This window comes from Cervus canadensis, chromosome 19, assembly GCF_019320065.1.
Source record: "Cervus canadensis isolate Bull #8, Minnesota chromosome 19, ASM1932006v1, whole genome shotgun sequence".
NCBI classification, from domain to species: Eukaryota; Metazoa; Chordata; class Mammalia; order Artiodactyla; family Cervidae; genus Cervus; species Cervus canadensis.
The window spans coordinates 10,067,395-10,084,300 of NC_057404.1; positions in this window are offsets into that span (position 1 = coordinate 10,067,395).

The window sequence follows — 16,906 nt, forward strand, 5'->3', positions numbered from 1 at the left end:
GGAATAGAATAGAGAGCTCAGAAATAAACCCACATATTTAATGAGTCAATCTATGAGAAAGGAGGCAAAAATATACATGGGAAAAGACAGTATCTTCAGTCAGTGGTGCTAGGAAACTGGACAGCTATGTGTAAAACAAGAAAAATAGGACATTCTGTAATGCCATATACAAAAATGAACTCAAAATGGATTGAAAACCTAAGACCTGAAACCACAAAACTCCTAGAAAACATAGGGAGAATGCTCCCTGACGTATTTCACAGTACTGTTTTTTTGAATCTGTTTCCTAAGGCAAAGGAAACAAAAGCAAAAGTAAGCAAATGAGACCTAATTAAACTTAAAAGCTTTTTCACAGCAAAGAAAACCACCAAAAATGAAAAGACAATCTACTAAATGAAAGAATTTGTAAATGATATAACCATTAATGAGTTAATATTCAAAATATATAAACAGCTTATACAACTCAATATCAAAAAATATGCCTTTGGCCAACAGACACATGAAAAGATACTCATCATCAGAGAAGTGCCGATTGAAACCACCATGAGATATTGCCTCACACCTGTCAGAATGGCTGTCATCCAAAAGTCAAAAAATAACAGATGTGCTAGGAAGGATGTGGGGAAAGGGAACCCTAGTATACTTTGGTGGAATTGTGAATTGATGCAGCCACCTTGGAAAACAGAGTGAAGTTTCCTCAAAGTAACTAAAAACAAAGCTATCATATGATCCAGCAATTCCACTACTGAGCATATATCCAAAGAATATGTAAACAGTAATTTGGGAAGATATGTACTCCCTAGTGTTCATAGCAGCATTATTTACTATTGTAAATGTTGTAAATATGGACACAACCTGACTGTCCATCAGCAAAAGGATGGATAAAGAACATTTGGTATATACTTATGATGGGATATTATTCAGAGAATAAAAGTAAATTCTGTCATTTGCCACAGGATGGATGGACTTAAAGGTATCACGCTTAATGAAACAAAGAAGAGAGAGAAAGACAAATGCTGTGTTATTGCTTATATTTGGAATCTGAAAATAAGACAAGCTAGTAGATATAGTAAATATGTAGATATAATAAATCTATACTCACTGATACAGAGTACAAAGTAGTGGTTACAAATAGAAAAAAGTGGGAAAGGACACAATAAGGATACATGATTGGAAATACAAATTATTATGTATAAAGTGAATAAGTAACAAGGATATGTTGTACAGCACAGAAAAATACAGCCATTAATTTTTAGTAACTTTAAGTGGAATATAACCCATAAAAATATTGAATCACTATTTTCTATATCTGAAACTAGTACAATATTATAAACTATACTTAAATATAAAAATTAATGATTTTAGATATATTAATGACATTTTCTGCATATAATATATATCATACATAGTCATATTATGTATATTAAATCATTAAGTATTATGTATATTAGGATCATTGTATGTTATAATATGTTATATTAAACATGCTATCATTGAAGCAATATCTTACTTAGAGTTTCTCTGACTTTTGATTTTATTATATCTGGTAATGAGGTTTGGAGGAAAACGCTAATCCTTTCCTCAAACATTTATAGGGCTTGTCATTATCTACCAAAAATAACACAAGAGTTATGAAGACCAAATTGGCTTAAGTTGATTTGCAACACCTTGCTTTTGTATTTTATATATAAAATGAAATAATGTGAAATGGCTTGTTATCTGCAGTTCATTTTCAGTCTATCATCACATTTTTTAGGTGGGTGGGAAGGAGGAGGAGTAATTTCGCAGGCTTACTTAAAAAGCTAGTTTTTGAAAGGAATTCAAAGCTTTCTAAAGTATATTAAATCTTTAAATGTCAAAAATATTTTTAAAATTAATAACAAGTATGCATGAAATATATTTCATACAGTATATAGAACCATACAGTTATATGGTTATATACCATACAGTATATATAACCTTTCAAAGTAGTCTTTTATCACTCAGAATAATTCTCCAGAGATTTATCCATACTGTTGTGTGTATCAATAGTCTATATGTTTTATATTAAGTAATATTCATATGGGTATACTTTTTAAAATATAAATATAAAACTTTTATCTGCTGAAGGATATCTGAGTTGCTTCCAGCTTTGGCTATTACAACTAAACTTGCTATGGGCATCTGTGTACAGGTTTTTGTGTGAACTTAAGTCTTATTTCTCTTGGAAAAATACCCAAGAATATAATTGTTAAGCCATGTGTTAGTTGTATATTTAGTTTAAAAAGAAATTGCCAAAGTGTTTCTCAGAGTACCTGTACCATTTCATTCACACTAGCAATATATGAGTAATCCAGTTTCTTTGCTTATTAGTAGCATTTGGTTCTGTCACTATTTTTTATTTTAGCCATTCTGATCAGTGTATACGGAGAATTAGGTGGTTTTAATTTTTGAGGACTTCTGACAAAACATGGTCCGCTTGAGGAAGAAATAGTGACCCACTCCAGTATTCTTGCCTGGAGAACCCCACGGAGAGTATGAAAAGGCAAAAAGATATGACATCAGAAGTTGAGACCACCCTCCCCGCCCCCCACCCCAGTTAGAAGTTGTCCAATATGCTACTGGGGAAGTGCAGAGGGCAATTACTAATAGCTCCAGAAAGAATGAACTGGCTGGGCCAAAGTGAAAATGACACTCAATTGTGGATGTGTCTGATGGTGAGAGTAAAGGCTGATGATATAAAGAACAGTATTGCATAGGAACCTGGAATGTTCAGCCCATGAATCAGGGTAAATTGGGCATAGTCAAGCAGAAGACAGAAGTCCATGGGAGTTACAAAAAGTCGGGCAGGACTTAGTAACTGAACAACAGGTACAATGAACATCTTTTGATAATGAACATCTTTTCATTTATCTATTTGCCATCTGTATACCATCTTTAGGAATATTTCTTGTCATGTCTTCTGCCCAGTTTCTATTTAGATTGATTTTCACTTTTGAGATTAGAAAGTTCATTATACATTCTAGATATTAGTCCTTTGCAAATATTATCTCCTACTTGCTAGCTTGTCTTTTCTTCTTAACCATCTTCACAGAGCAAAGTTTATTTGAGGGAAAGAAGAATAAAATAGGAGGAATCAGACTACCCAATTTCAAGACTTATTATACAGCTTCATTAAACAAGATTATGCAATATTGTCAGAGAGAGACTGAGACATAGGTTAATACAACAGGGTAAAGAACCCAGAAATAGATCCACTCAAGTTCAGCAAACTGATTTTTTTTTTCTAAAGTTTATTACATTTTTCTTTTATGGTCCTGTCAAGCCTACAAACTATCAGTTTGTATTAGAAGGATTTTTATCAGTGTCATCTTATAAAATTTTTACAGATTTGTAGAAGTTAAATTTGTGATTCATATATTGAAATAATTTTTGTATAAGATGTGATATTTAGGTTAAAGTTTAGTTTTTGCCTATGGACATCCAATTGTCCCACAACCACTTGTCAAAGAGCTGTGTGTGTGTGTATGTGCTGGACTCAGGTTTGTCTGACTCTTTGCAACCCCATGGACTGTATCCTGGAGCCCCATGGACTGCAGTCCACCAAGCCCCTCTGCCCGTGGAATTTTCCAGGCAAGAATATTGAAGGGAGTTATTTAGTAAGGAAGGGAGTCATTTTCTACTCCAGGGGATCTTCCTAAACTAGGGCTCAAACCCATGTCTCTTGCACTTGCAGGCAGATTCTTCACCACTGTGCCACCTGGAAAGTCTGAGGTATCAAAAGGCTATCCTTCATCAATTAAATTTCATTTGCATGTTCGTTAAAAGTTTAGTTTGCTATATTTGAGTGGGTCTATCTCAGAATTCTCTCTTCTGTTTCATTGATTTTGTGTCAGTGCCTCTGACAGTACCACACAGCCTTTCTTGTTTAATGAAGTTGCATAATATATGTAACCTGATTCTCCAACTTGTTGATTCTTCCTTTTTAACATGATTTGGCAGGTCTGGTTAATATACCTTTCTGTATAAATTCTAGAGTATCAATGTCTATGTTCACACACACACAAATTCCTGCTGGGATTTTGATAGGAATTGCTGTCTGTCAGTTTGGAATGAATCGATACCTTTCTTATGTTGTGTCTGCCGACTTATTTTCTCTCACTCTCTCTGTCTTCCTCCCTGCCTCCACTGCCACCTCTCTATGCCATATAAGGATACAGCAAATGGGTAGTCATCTATAAACAAAGAAGAGGGAACCCCACCAAAATGTGACCATGTTGACACCCTCATCTCTGAATTCAAGCTTCCAGAATTGTGAGAAATTTTCATTGTTTAAGCCATGGAGTTTGTTACAGCAGCAAAACAGAAATTAGTGCTAAGAAGTGGGGTGCTACTATAACAAATACTTTAAAATGTGAAAGAAGTTTGGAATTGGGTAATGGATAGAGGCTGGAAGCATTTTGAGGTACATGCTAGAAAAAGCCAATATTGTGAAGTGATTTTTAATGGTGATTCTGGTGAAAGCTCAGAAAGAAAAGAAGAGTACTGGAAAAAGAAAAAGCTTCCAGCTTCTTATAGGGTACGTAAATAATCATGTACAGAATACTGGTAGAAATGAGGATGTGTGTGCGAAGTCACTTCAGTCATGTCCGACCCTATGATCTCGTGGACTGTAGCCCACCAGGCTCCACTATCCATGGGGATCCTCCAGGCAAGAATAATGGAGTGAGTTGCCATGCCCTCCTCCAGGGGATATTCCCAACCCAGGGATCAAACTCAGGTCTCCCATATAGTGGGTGGATTCTTTACCATCTGAGCCACCAGGGAAACCCAAGAATACTGGACTGGGTAGCCTAGCCCCTCTCCAGAGGATCTTCCTGACCCAGGAATCAAACCAGGGTCTCCTGCATTGCAGGCGGATTCTTTACCAGTTGAGTTTCCAAGGAAGCCCCAGAAATGAGGATGATAAAGACCATTCTAGTGAGGCCTGAGATAAAAATGAGAGACATGTTAAATGAACAGAGGACATAATTGTTGAGAAGCAAATGAACCACAATTTAGAGATTTGGGCAATTCTTAGCCTATTTAGATTATATATTTTGCATAAAATAAGAACATGAATTTGGAGGGGTGCTAAATGTCATGGACAAATGTTTGTGTCCCCTCAAAATTTGTATGTTGAAATCCTAATCCCCAATGTGATGGTATTTGGAGATGGGGTCTTTGCTAGATAATTAGATCATGATGGTAGCAGCTTTGTGGTGGTATTAGTGCACTTATAAGAAGACACTTTCAACCTCCACAACTGTGGGAAATGTTTGTTAAGTGACACTGTGTAGAGTGTTTGTTACAGAGGTTCAAGCTAACTTAGACAGTGTTAAAATCCTTAAATACATGATAAGATTGCCTAGTAAATCATCTGAACCTGGACATTTTTTTTTGGGGGGTGTGAAGTTTTATATTAAAAAATTAGTCTCTTTCATATTTATAGGGCTATTCAAATGATTTTTTTCACATTGCATGAGCTGTGGCAGCTCATGGTTTTAAATGAATTCTTAAATTTTATTTATGTTGTGAAATTTTTGTGTGTAGAATTGTTCAAGGTATTTTCTTATTGTCCCTGTGATGTGTTAGAGTCTGTAATTCTGCTCTAGTTTTAATTCGTGATTTAGGGGTTTGTTGATTTTATTGACCTTTTCAAAGAAACTGTTTTTTGTTTCCTTGATTTTCTTTCTCTTTTCATTTTCATTGACTTCATCTCTTTATTATTCCTTTTCCCCTGCTTGTTTTAGATTTATTTTGCTTTTTTTCTCTAGTTTCTTGAGATGAAAGCTTAGATTAAGGTTTCAGGACTTCACTGCTTTTCTAACATAAGCACTTAGTGCTATAAGTTTCTGAATACTGCTTTAGTTGTATCCTACAAATTTTGATATGTTGTAGTTTCATCTTTCATTCAATTGGATGTATTTTGTTGTTTCCCCTAATAAATTCTGCTTCACTGATAAATAATTTAGAAATGTGTTGTTTGGTTTCCAAGTATGTGTAGATTTTCCTGTTATCTTTCTGCTATCGGTACCTAGTGTGAGTTCATTGTAAACAGAAAACACATCATATATGATTTCAATTCTCTTAAATTTGTTGAGTTATTTTTTATGGGATATACTCTATCTTGGTATTATGTTTCATAGGTTTTTTAAAAATGCACATTCTGCTATTATTGAGTAAGGATTCTATAAATGTCTGTTAGTTGCTGTTACCTGATGGTATTGATAAGTTCTTACAAATACTTGTTGATTTACTATTTTATTCTGTCAATTGTTGATAGAGATGTTGATATCTCCTATTACATGTAAAGTTGACTATTTCTCCTTTCAATTCTATCAGTTTTTAATTCACAGATTTTGTTTGGTTTGCACGCAAAATAACATATTAGGTATTCTTGGTGGAGTGATCCTTTTATCATTATGTGCTGCCTAATTCTGTCTTTAGTAATTTTATTCACCCTGAGATCTATTTCATTTGATATTACTACGGCTGCTCTTGCTTTCTTTTGATTCATATATGCTTAGGGTAATTTTTCCCATCGTTTTACTTTCATCTTTTCTAAGTTGTTATGTTTGAAGTAAGTCTCTTTTATATTTGGGTCACATTTTCGATACACTCTGCCAACCTCTGCCTTTTAATTGGTGTATTTAGATTACTTACATTTAACATAATTGTTTTTTATATTAGGACTTAAGTCTGCCAATTTACTTTTTGTTTACCATTTGTTCTCTCTGCTTCTCATTTCTTTGTTTTTCTTTGTATTTACTGTCTTCCTCTGCATTACTTGAATGTTTTTAGAATTCCATTTAGATTTATCTATAGTATTTTTGAATGTATCTCTTTATATTGCTTCTTTACTTGTTACTATAAGTATTATATATACATAATAGCATAGTCTATGTTGTCAACATTTTATCAGTTTGAGTGAAATGTAGAAATTGTATCTCCTTTTAGGCCAGTTTATCCTCTTTCATTTATAATTGTTATCAATTTTTTTCTACATCCATTTAGTACCACATCAGACAATGTTAAAATCAATTGCCTCGAGTATTAAGTATCATTTAGAAAATCTGAAAGGAGAAGAAATTCTAGTAAATTTGCCTGTATTTTTGTTTTTATCCTGTTCTTTCTTTTTTTTAAGTCATGTTACAAGATTCTTCCTTTCTGTTAAGAGACTTTTCTTTAACCATTCTTTTGGGATAGGTCTGACGGTGACTCCCTCTCTTAGTTCTCCTTCGTTTGAGAATGTCTTAATTTCTCTCTATTCCTGAGTAATACTTTAATTGATTATAGAATCCTGGCTCAAAATTTCTTTGCTTTCAGCTTTGGAAAAAATGTACTATATCCTTTTGGACTCCATGATTTCTCCTGAGAAATCCCTGTATTCTAAATGTTTTTTCCCCTGTTTATTCAGTTCAGTCGCTCAGTCATGCCCGACTCTGCGACCCCATGGACTGCAACCCGCCAGGCCTCCCTGTCCATCACCAACTCCCAGAGCTTACTCAAACTCATGTCCATTGAGCTGGTGATGCCATCCAACCAGCTGTCGTCCCCTTCAATCTTTCTCAGCATCAGGGTCTTTTCAGATGAGTCAGTTCTTCACATCCGTTGGCCAAAGTATTGGAGTTTCAGCTTCAACATCAGTCCTTCCAATGAATATTTAGGACTGATCTCCTTTAGGATGGACTGGTTGGATCTCCTTGCAGTCCAAGGGACTCTCAAGAGTCTTCTCCAACACCACAGTTCAAAAGCTTCAATTCTTCAACACTCAGTTTTCTTTATAGTCCAACCCTCACATCCATCCATGACTACTGGAAAAATCATAGCTTTGACTACTTTGTTGGCAAACTAATGTCTCTGCTTTTTAATATGCTGTCTAGGTTGGTCATAACTTTTCTCCCAAGGAGCAAGCGTCTTAATTTCATGGCTGCAGTCACCATCTGCAGTGCTTTTGGAGCCTAAAAAGTAAGATATATTTTCTCTCTTGCTACTTCCAAGTTATTTTCATTGTCTCCAGTTTCTCAGATTTGACTATAATATATCTTGGCATAGTTTTCCTTGTGCTTTTATCTTATTTGTGGTTTTCTTAACTTATTGTCTTGGAAGGTTATGTCTCTTTTTAAATTTGGGATAATTTCAGCTATATTTCTTCAAATAATTTTCATCCCCACCTTCTTTCACCTTTCCTGCTAGGCCTCTGGTAACACAAATGTATTAATTAAAATCCTACATGTCTCTGGAATTCTGATAATTTTGTTTTAATCTATTTTCTATCATTTATGTTAGGTAACTTCTATTGTTTTATTTTTTGTATTAATGATTCCTTCTTCTGTTCTTTCATCATCTGTGGTCCATCCATTGAATTTTTATTTTTATTTTTTTGCTGTATTTTTCTTTTCTAAATTTTCCATTTGATTCTTCTTTGTAGGTTTTGTTTCTTTACTGATCATTAATTTTTCCTTTTCTGAGGCTTCCTATTTTTCCACCTGCTTCAAGTATGTCTTTTTTTTCTCAAATAAGGATTTTTATGGCTACTTTAAATTTTCAGGTAATTCTCACATCTCTGTCATCTCTTATTAGAGTCTATTGGTTGTCTTTCTTTTTTTTTTCTCTTTCGAGTTGAGATTTTCCTGGCTCTTGGTCTGATGAATTTTTCTGTTAGAATCTGGACATTTTGTGTATCATGTCATAAGGTTCTGAATCTTATTTAAATCTGTTCATTAGCTGACTTTCTTTGATACCTCTCTGGCAAGGGAAGGGGAGACACTACCTGTTATTGCCGGATTTGGTGGAAATCCAGGTTTCCCATTTGTGGTGGTTTAGTCACTCAGTCGTGTCCGAGTCTTTGCAACCCCAAGGACTGTAGCCCAACAGGCTCCTCTCTGCATGGGATTTTCAGGCAAGAATACTGGAGTGAGTTGCCATTTCCTTCTCCAGGGCATCTTCCTGACCTAGGGACCAACCCCAGTCCTCAGCATAACAGGTAGATTCTTTACTGATTGAGGGTACCAGAAAAGCTAATACCCAAGGAGGATTGTCAGTTACTTTTGGGCAAGAGTGGGCGTTCTGGCTCCACACTGGGCCTGACACCACTCTGTCTGGGAGAGGCAGGAGGGCCTCATTGTTTCACGGATTATCTCCACTGACTCTGTGGGAAAGAGGTGACCTCATTATTGCTGCCCATGAGTAACAGTCCTTTGTCTTCCTGGCCTCCTCTGACTTTCACAGCAAAGAGTAGGAAGGGTGTTAAAGCACTGTGAAAGACTTGCCATCAGGTCTTGCATGGGGAAGCAAGGTTTATTAATGCACAGTGAATGGAAGGTCATAGCTCCCTACTCACCCTTTCTTAACACCGCCTCAGGATGCAACTTGAAGTAATTTACTACAACAAGGTATGGGTAGATGTCTAGGCTTCCTACTTAGCTTTACTGGCATGGATAAGGGAATGGCCATATATTTTTCTATGATGTTTGGCTAGAGTAAAACAATTATTATCAAAATGTTTACTGTCGTTCTGGGCTGCTCCTCTTCTGTCCTTTGGCTAAGTGATCGGGCTTTTTGGGGGATATTTTTGTCTGCATCTGTTGATGTTTCCTTGAGTGCTGGCTCCTCCAGCCCCACATCTGGGGAATATGAAACAAAAAGCAAACCCAGGGAACTCACCATCCCATTGTTTGGGTCCTATAGTCGCTAGCCAACCTGCTTTCTATTTCAGAGTTTTATTATTTTATGTGCCCTTCCATGCTGATGGGTCACAATCTGGACACACATTGAGTTGCAATTCATCAGGTCTTGACTAAAATGTATCTTCTTTTTATTTTTATAATGCTAATTTTTTAAAAAAAATCAGAAATAAAAAGTAAATAGTCACCCAGTAGTTTAATGGGTTAAAAAAAAAAGTGTGAGAATTACTTTAGTTAATTAGTATAATGCTTAGAAAAGGAAATTGAACCATCAAAAGTAGAATTTGAAAACTTTAGGAACTACTTAAAAGAAATAATGAGGCTCTTGTAACTTCATGTCTAGCAATGACATATAATCTATCTCTGATTATTTTTAATAAGATGAAAAGCACACGTGAACATGTGTATTATTATAGAGCAAGCAAATTAAATTTTCTGTAATAGATCTTGGATAAATGCTATCTTAAAATTACTCCAGAGAAATAGAATTGTAGGTGGGAAATAACCATAAATTATTTTCTCTGGTCCCTCTTCAATTAGGAAGCCCATGAGTTTTTATTCAAACTGCTCTGAATACCTCTTCAGTGTGAGGCAAGTAGAAGTGGGTTCTGAAATGATCTGCCCAGAGATCATCAAAACAATTCTTTTATTTATTTCATGTATTTGGGTTGACTATGCTTTTTTTCAGAGACATAGTCAATGCAGAATAGACTTTGAACAGAAAATAGTCTGTACAATTTTGTTATGTATCATATGAGTTGAAATCACAAGTGAAATTGATGTTAAAATAGATTATAGGCTTTACTCCCCATGATTATGTCACAGGATGGAACACAATTGAACTAGTAGGGTACCCTTCTATTTTCATTGTGTATTATGTAAGAACCTTTTCTAGCGATGCAGCCTATTGAGTCTCAAAGAAAGTCACTGGAGTTTAAATATATGTGCAGACTTATCCCTTAAGATTGAGGTGAAACATAAACATATTCAGTCTTAACTGCTAAATCAATAAATATTGAGAATTAATTGTAGTTAATTGTAATCCATTGGAAGATTTACAATAAAATTTGATATGCCATTAAAACCCCGTTTCACTTGCTGCAGAATAAATGCAGATAGCTTATATCTAACACATAATGAGTCTTTACCAGCATGAAGTGAAGTGAAATGAAAGTCATGTCCAACTCTTTGCGACCCCATGGACTATGCAGTCTATGGAATTCTCCAGGCCAGAATACTAGAGTGGGTAGCCTTTTCCTTCTCCAGGGGATCTTCCCAACCCAGGGATCGAACCCGGGTCTCCCACATTGCAGATAGATTCTTTACCAGCTGAGCCACAAGGGAAGCCCAAGAATACTGGAATGGGTAGCCTATCCCTCCTCCAGCAGATCTTCCTGACCCAGGAATCAAACCAGGGTCTCCTGCATTACAGGTGGATTCTTTACCAGCTAAGCTACCAGGGAAGCGCCTTTACTGGTTTGTGTCACCCCAAATGTGAAATGTACAACAGAAGACCTTGATTGCCTATGCAGCAGGTTTTTTCAGTGAGCATGGATACAGGCAAACTTTTTCTTGTCTTTAGTTTATGTGGGAAATCATTATCTTAAATGAATATTTTAAAACATATTATTAAATTCTTCTGAATAGCTTCATGTATTTTTACTTGCTTTTATGCTCTGTAAGTTTTTTGTGCAAATATCACTTGCATTTTCTATTCTTACCATCAGCAGTAATTTCTCTTGTGAAAAGGATGTAGTAAGAATATTCATTACAGTTATACCTCACTAGATTGAATGCAGATCTCTTTATAATTATAAAATTCAAAAGGTAGTTTGCATGAGATCAAGACTTTTTTTTTTTAGATCTAAGACCTTTTTATAAGTTTCAGAAATAAATATTATAAAATCATATGTATAATTTTAAAATCTAATATTTTTCGTGCAAATTTTGCATCAGACCCTGATAAATGCTTTATAACTATGAACTCACTTTGTTCACTCAACCAGCCTCTGTGGTACCACAGTAAAGAATATGCCTGCCAATGCAGGAGATACAAGAGATGCAGACTTGACCCCTGGGTTGGGAAGATACCCTGGAGAAGGAAATGGCAGCCCATGCCAGTGTTCTTGTCTGGGAAATCCCATGAACAGAGGAGGCTGGTGGACTACAGTCCATGCTGTTGCAAAGAGTCAGACACAACTGAGAACACATACTGTCTCACACACACATGTGCACACACACACACACACACACACACACACACACACAGCCAGCATGATAAGGATTATGATCCCTATTTTAGAGAAAAGAAAGCTGTGATGTGGAAGGGTTAAATAATCAAATATAACCCCCATGTAACACTCATCATTTACTTTAAAATGATGTATGATATTACATTTTTTACAGAGAGGAACATAATATTTTTTTCTAATTTTCTGTATGGTTTAGATACTGACAATAGAGAAGGCTGGTCGCCATTGGTAATTTGTCTCAGAAATGTGGATCTACACTGGCATAGGATTCGAAAGAATCCTGATTTTACTAAATGTAAGTGGATGATAGAGGTGTCTGGGATACTCTGCAGGCCCAATGTTCAAACACTGGGTAAGAATAGGTTTTCTCTCTCTGTAAGAAATTTTAAATGGACACAAATCTTCATAGTTGTTCAGGTAATAAACTGCACATATCTGAAAGTGGAGTATGGCTTAAAATATGCAAAGAAAAGGCATTCTTTTCAAAATATATACTTAAAAGCAAATAAAATTTCAGAAAATGTTTGAGGTAAACATGGGGCTTCAAACAGATAAAAATGAGAAGAAATGGAAACAGAGAGATGGGAAAAGGAAAATGTAAAGAGTAAAAAGAAAAGGAGTAAATAAAAGTACAGTTTCAAGAAGTGAAATCTGCAGTTGTACCAACAAAGAACAGAATGATGCACTATAAATCCAACTCAGTGATGAACAAAGAAGTGTGAGAAGCTTACTACTGATGCAGAAATAAAGGAGAAACCTGTGAGAATTATAAGAGGACTGGAGAAAAAGATATACATTGTGTGGATGATGGGTATGCCCAAAGAGAAAACCAGAACAAGTTAAACAGAAACCATTATCAAAATCAAAATATCCTGGTCTAGCATATCAGGACTGTCCCCAGACACAAAGCAAAATCAAAAGAAAATGCTAACATCTAGACCTGTCCTGTCTCCCTATCTCTATTTGTTATTTCAGTGATATACGTAAAAAGAATCCTGCATCCTGGTAAATAAAAGAGATATAAAAATCGAGTTGATTGCACACTTCTCCTCAATGCTAAATTTAAGAAGACAATGTCTCACCGTCTAGTGGGTAAGGGAGGAAAACATTGTGATCCAAGAATTCTGTACCCAATCAGACTGTAATCATGAGCATAACCAAGGTGGTTTAAATTTGAAATAGCTATAATGAAATCTCTCACATTATGGTCTCGATATATATTTTGTGAATGGTGATAAACTTAATTGAGCCAAAATTCAGCTGATCAGATTAGTCAATCAGAATTCTTAACAGATATTTTTTTTAGGAAAGAGGAAAATCCTAAAGAAATAATTGATGTTTTCAATGAATTCATGAAAACAACCTCCAAATTACAATTCATTCTGCTTAGTGAAAACTTTGAGTCCTGAGCATCAACATTTCACCTCTATCAACGCTGGATCTACTAAAATTTAATGAAGGCTACGAGGATGGAGAGACAAGTCACGGGTTGAGAGAACGTAGTTGCAAACGACACACCTGGTAATGGACTGTTATTAAAAATAAAAGAAAAAGAAGCAGCTTAAATTTAAAAATAAAAAATAAGGAAAACAAGCAACTTGATCTGAAAATGAGGAAAAGACCTTAACAGACACCTCACCAAAATAAAAGAAAAGAAATATGGATGGCAGATAACCACGTTAAAAGGTGCTCCACGTCATGCATCATTAGGAGATTAAAAATGAAATTAGATGCAACATGTTAGAACAGCCACAGACCAGAAGCGCGCTAACACCAAATGCTGGAGAGAATGTGGAAGCAACAAGAACTTAATTGCTGACTGAAATGCAAAATAGTACAACCACTTTGGAAAACAGTTTGTTACAATATAGATATATTCTCACCATATCATCCAGTGTTCATGCTCCTTGGAATTTATTTATCAAAAGGAATTGAAAACTTACATACACATGAAAACCTACACATGAGTATTTGTATCAGCTCTGTTTATAATTGCCCACCTTGGAAACAATCAAATAGTCCTTCAGTAGATGAATGAATAAGTAATCTGTGGAGCATCCAGACCATGGAATGTTATTTAGCACTGACAATAAATGAGCTATCCAGCCATGAAAAGACATGGAGGAATCTTGTATGCATATGTCTAAGTGAAAGAAGTCAATCTGAAAAGGCTACATATTCTGTGACTCCCATTATATGACATTCTGAAAAAAGGTGCAACCAAAGATCAGTAGTTACCAGAGACTAGAGGAGTTAAAAGGGAGGGAGGGTTAAAGGCAGAGGATGGAGGTTTTCAGTACTATGTATGGTACTATAGGGCTTCCCTGCTGGCTCAGATGGTAAAGCGTCTGCCTGCAATGCAGGAGACCTAGGATCAGTCCCTGGGTGGGGAAGATCCCCTGGAGAAGGAAATGGCAACCCACTCCAGTACTCTTGCCTGGAAAATTCCATGGACTGAGGCGCCTGGTAGGCTACAGTCCATGGGGTCGCAAAGAGTAGTGGATATCTGTCATTACACATTTGTCAAAACCCGTAAAATGTACACCAAAAGTGAACTGCAGTCTAAACCATGGGCTTTGGGTGATAATGATGTGTCAGTGTGGATCCATCCGTTGTGACAAATGTACTGTTTTCTTGTTCTCATTGGCCTTTGAATCAGCAAGTATTTAGAGCTGTCAGATCTTAGGCTCACTCTTTAAATCAGAAAACTGAGAGTTAAGTTAGAGTTCCAGTTTCCTGAATCTCAGTCCAATAATTTGTCAACAACTCTTGCAGCTGTTATACTTTTATGAAGAGACTTTATAGCATAGTCCAGTTTTCTTCTCCCAATGTCATATACATGTGGTATTATGTGAAACTTTGACAGTTTGCCTCCTAATTTTAACAAAAGTGTAAAAAAATCATCTTGCATATATGCATCTAAGCATATATGCATATAGAGTGTCATTAGATATAATCCTGACTGTGTAGGTCATGCAGCATTGTGTAAAGCAAGGTAGCTAGAAATGAGTAAGAATTAAGACTGTGTGTTATAAAAATTCATAAAAAAGGTTTCCTCATGAGTATTCAAGAGAGACAATATGGACAAGAAGCAAAAGGGAATATGATACAAATTGTTGATTGTATGAAAATAATAATGACATGATAATTTTAAAGTCATGATAAGGTAGCTAACTTTTGGTGAAATCTAATATATGCTGGCCATTGTACAAAATGCTTTATGTGGATTATCTCATTTAATCTTCAGAGAAACTTTCTTCATTTTAGTATTAAAAAAATTAAGGTTAAGAAAGTTGTGAATCTTGGTCAAAATTGTTTAGTCTCCACTAATAAATGGTATAGACTAAGCTTAGATCCAGATAGTCTGTGGATAGTTTTATAACCCTAGCAAGACACGGTTATAATTAAGTAGTGCTTAAATAGTAATGACTGATGACTCATTTAGTAACATTATTCTTTCACATGTGCTGCCAAAAGTTCTATCCTTCGAATGTATGAGCACAAAAAATATAAGCCATTCACACAAGAACTAGAAAAGTATCAAGTAGAGACTTTGAGAGTTCAAAGGGAATGCCGTAAGATCAATTAAATGCTCATTTTGGATCTGCAGGCCAGATATTCAGTTAGATTCACAGAAACTTTCACTAATAGGGATTCTGCAAGGAAGATACCCAGTGGCTTTTTTGTCAATGTTGTGAGACCTGAACGAGCCATTGTACGCTGGTGGGTAAGAATCACCAAGACTCCTTGCCTCTTTATAAACTGCGTTTCAGAAGACCACAGTAAGGACTAGACAGGCACATTGCTGGGAAGAGGGCATTATCAGCAGTAGAGGGAAATTTGTAGAATGTGAATAGGGCTTGAAAAGAGGAAAAACAAATGCTGAGAGCAACAGCCACCACCATGTTAGAGAGTAGTGATTAACCAGTCTAATTCCATTTCATTAACACTTTGGTTTCTATAGATTATGTTGTTCTTTCCACCACTGTCACTGCTACTGCCCCTGTTTTCCCTCTGGCCCTCATCATCTCTCCTCTACCTGCCTGTAAGAGCTTTGAATAGCCTCCCTGGGCCAAGGCTCTGCAGTCTTAGGTTCACGCTCCAGACTGCTGCCCTAAAGCTCTTTCTATAGGACAAATGCATCCATCCTTAAACCCCATCCAGTCTCTGCATATTTTATCACAGAATTTTGCATTGCTTTATTTTTAGAAATAAGATTGATTGTGAAGCTTAATCTTCTGCAAAACCCCAAAATAAAACCACAAATTAAGAGCTAAAATGGTTGAAGTAAAAGACCAGTTTAACTTCTAGCCCTCTTCTTTCTCTGTTTCACATCTCTAGATGGGAGCAGCCCTGGAGGTCCTCTATAGAACGTTAGACTCCAAAAGGCACAATTTGAAATCCAATGATATGCAAGAAAAATGTGCACACTTCTCAGGAAATGCAGAGTTTTCTTTGGCCTCCTGTGATCTTCTCCCATCAGGCCTGTGGTTCAAACAATTCTGAACAGCACACTGCCTCTAAGCAGCTCGTTCCGGTTCCTACTGTTCTGCATTTGCACATGCTGTTCCCATTGCAGAGAAAGCACTGCCACGATTCCTCTTTATCTGTCAAGGAAACAGCCAGAACCAATACATACCCTCTCTGTAAAGCCTTCACCACATTAGCCAAAACTATCACTCTCTTCCCTCCATTCCCACTGAACTTTGCACAATAAATATTCTCAACTTACTTTGTAATAATTATTGGTGTATATGGTTATATAATTGTTACACTCAGGCTCCTTTGGTTTAGAGATAGTGCCTTATCCTTTTTTTGACTAAAGTACCTAGTATAGTGCCTGGCAGACAAAAGACGGTAAATGAATGATTGCTATGTGAATGGAAAAACCTGAGACTTTCTCAGAGATGTGAAACTTGTCAATAATTATGCAGCTAATTGTCAGCA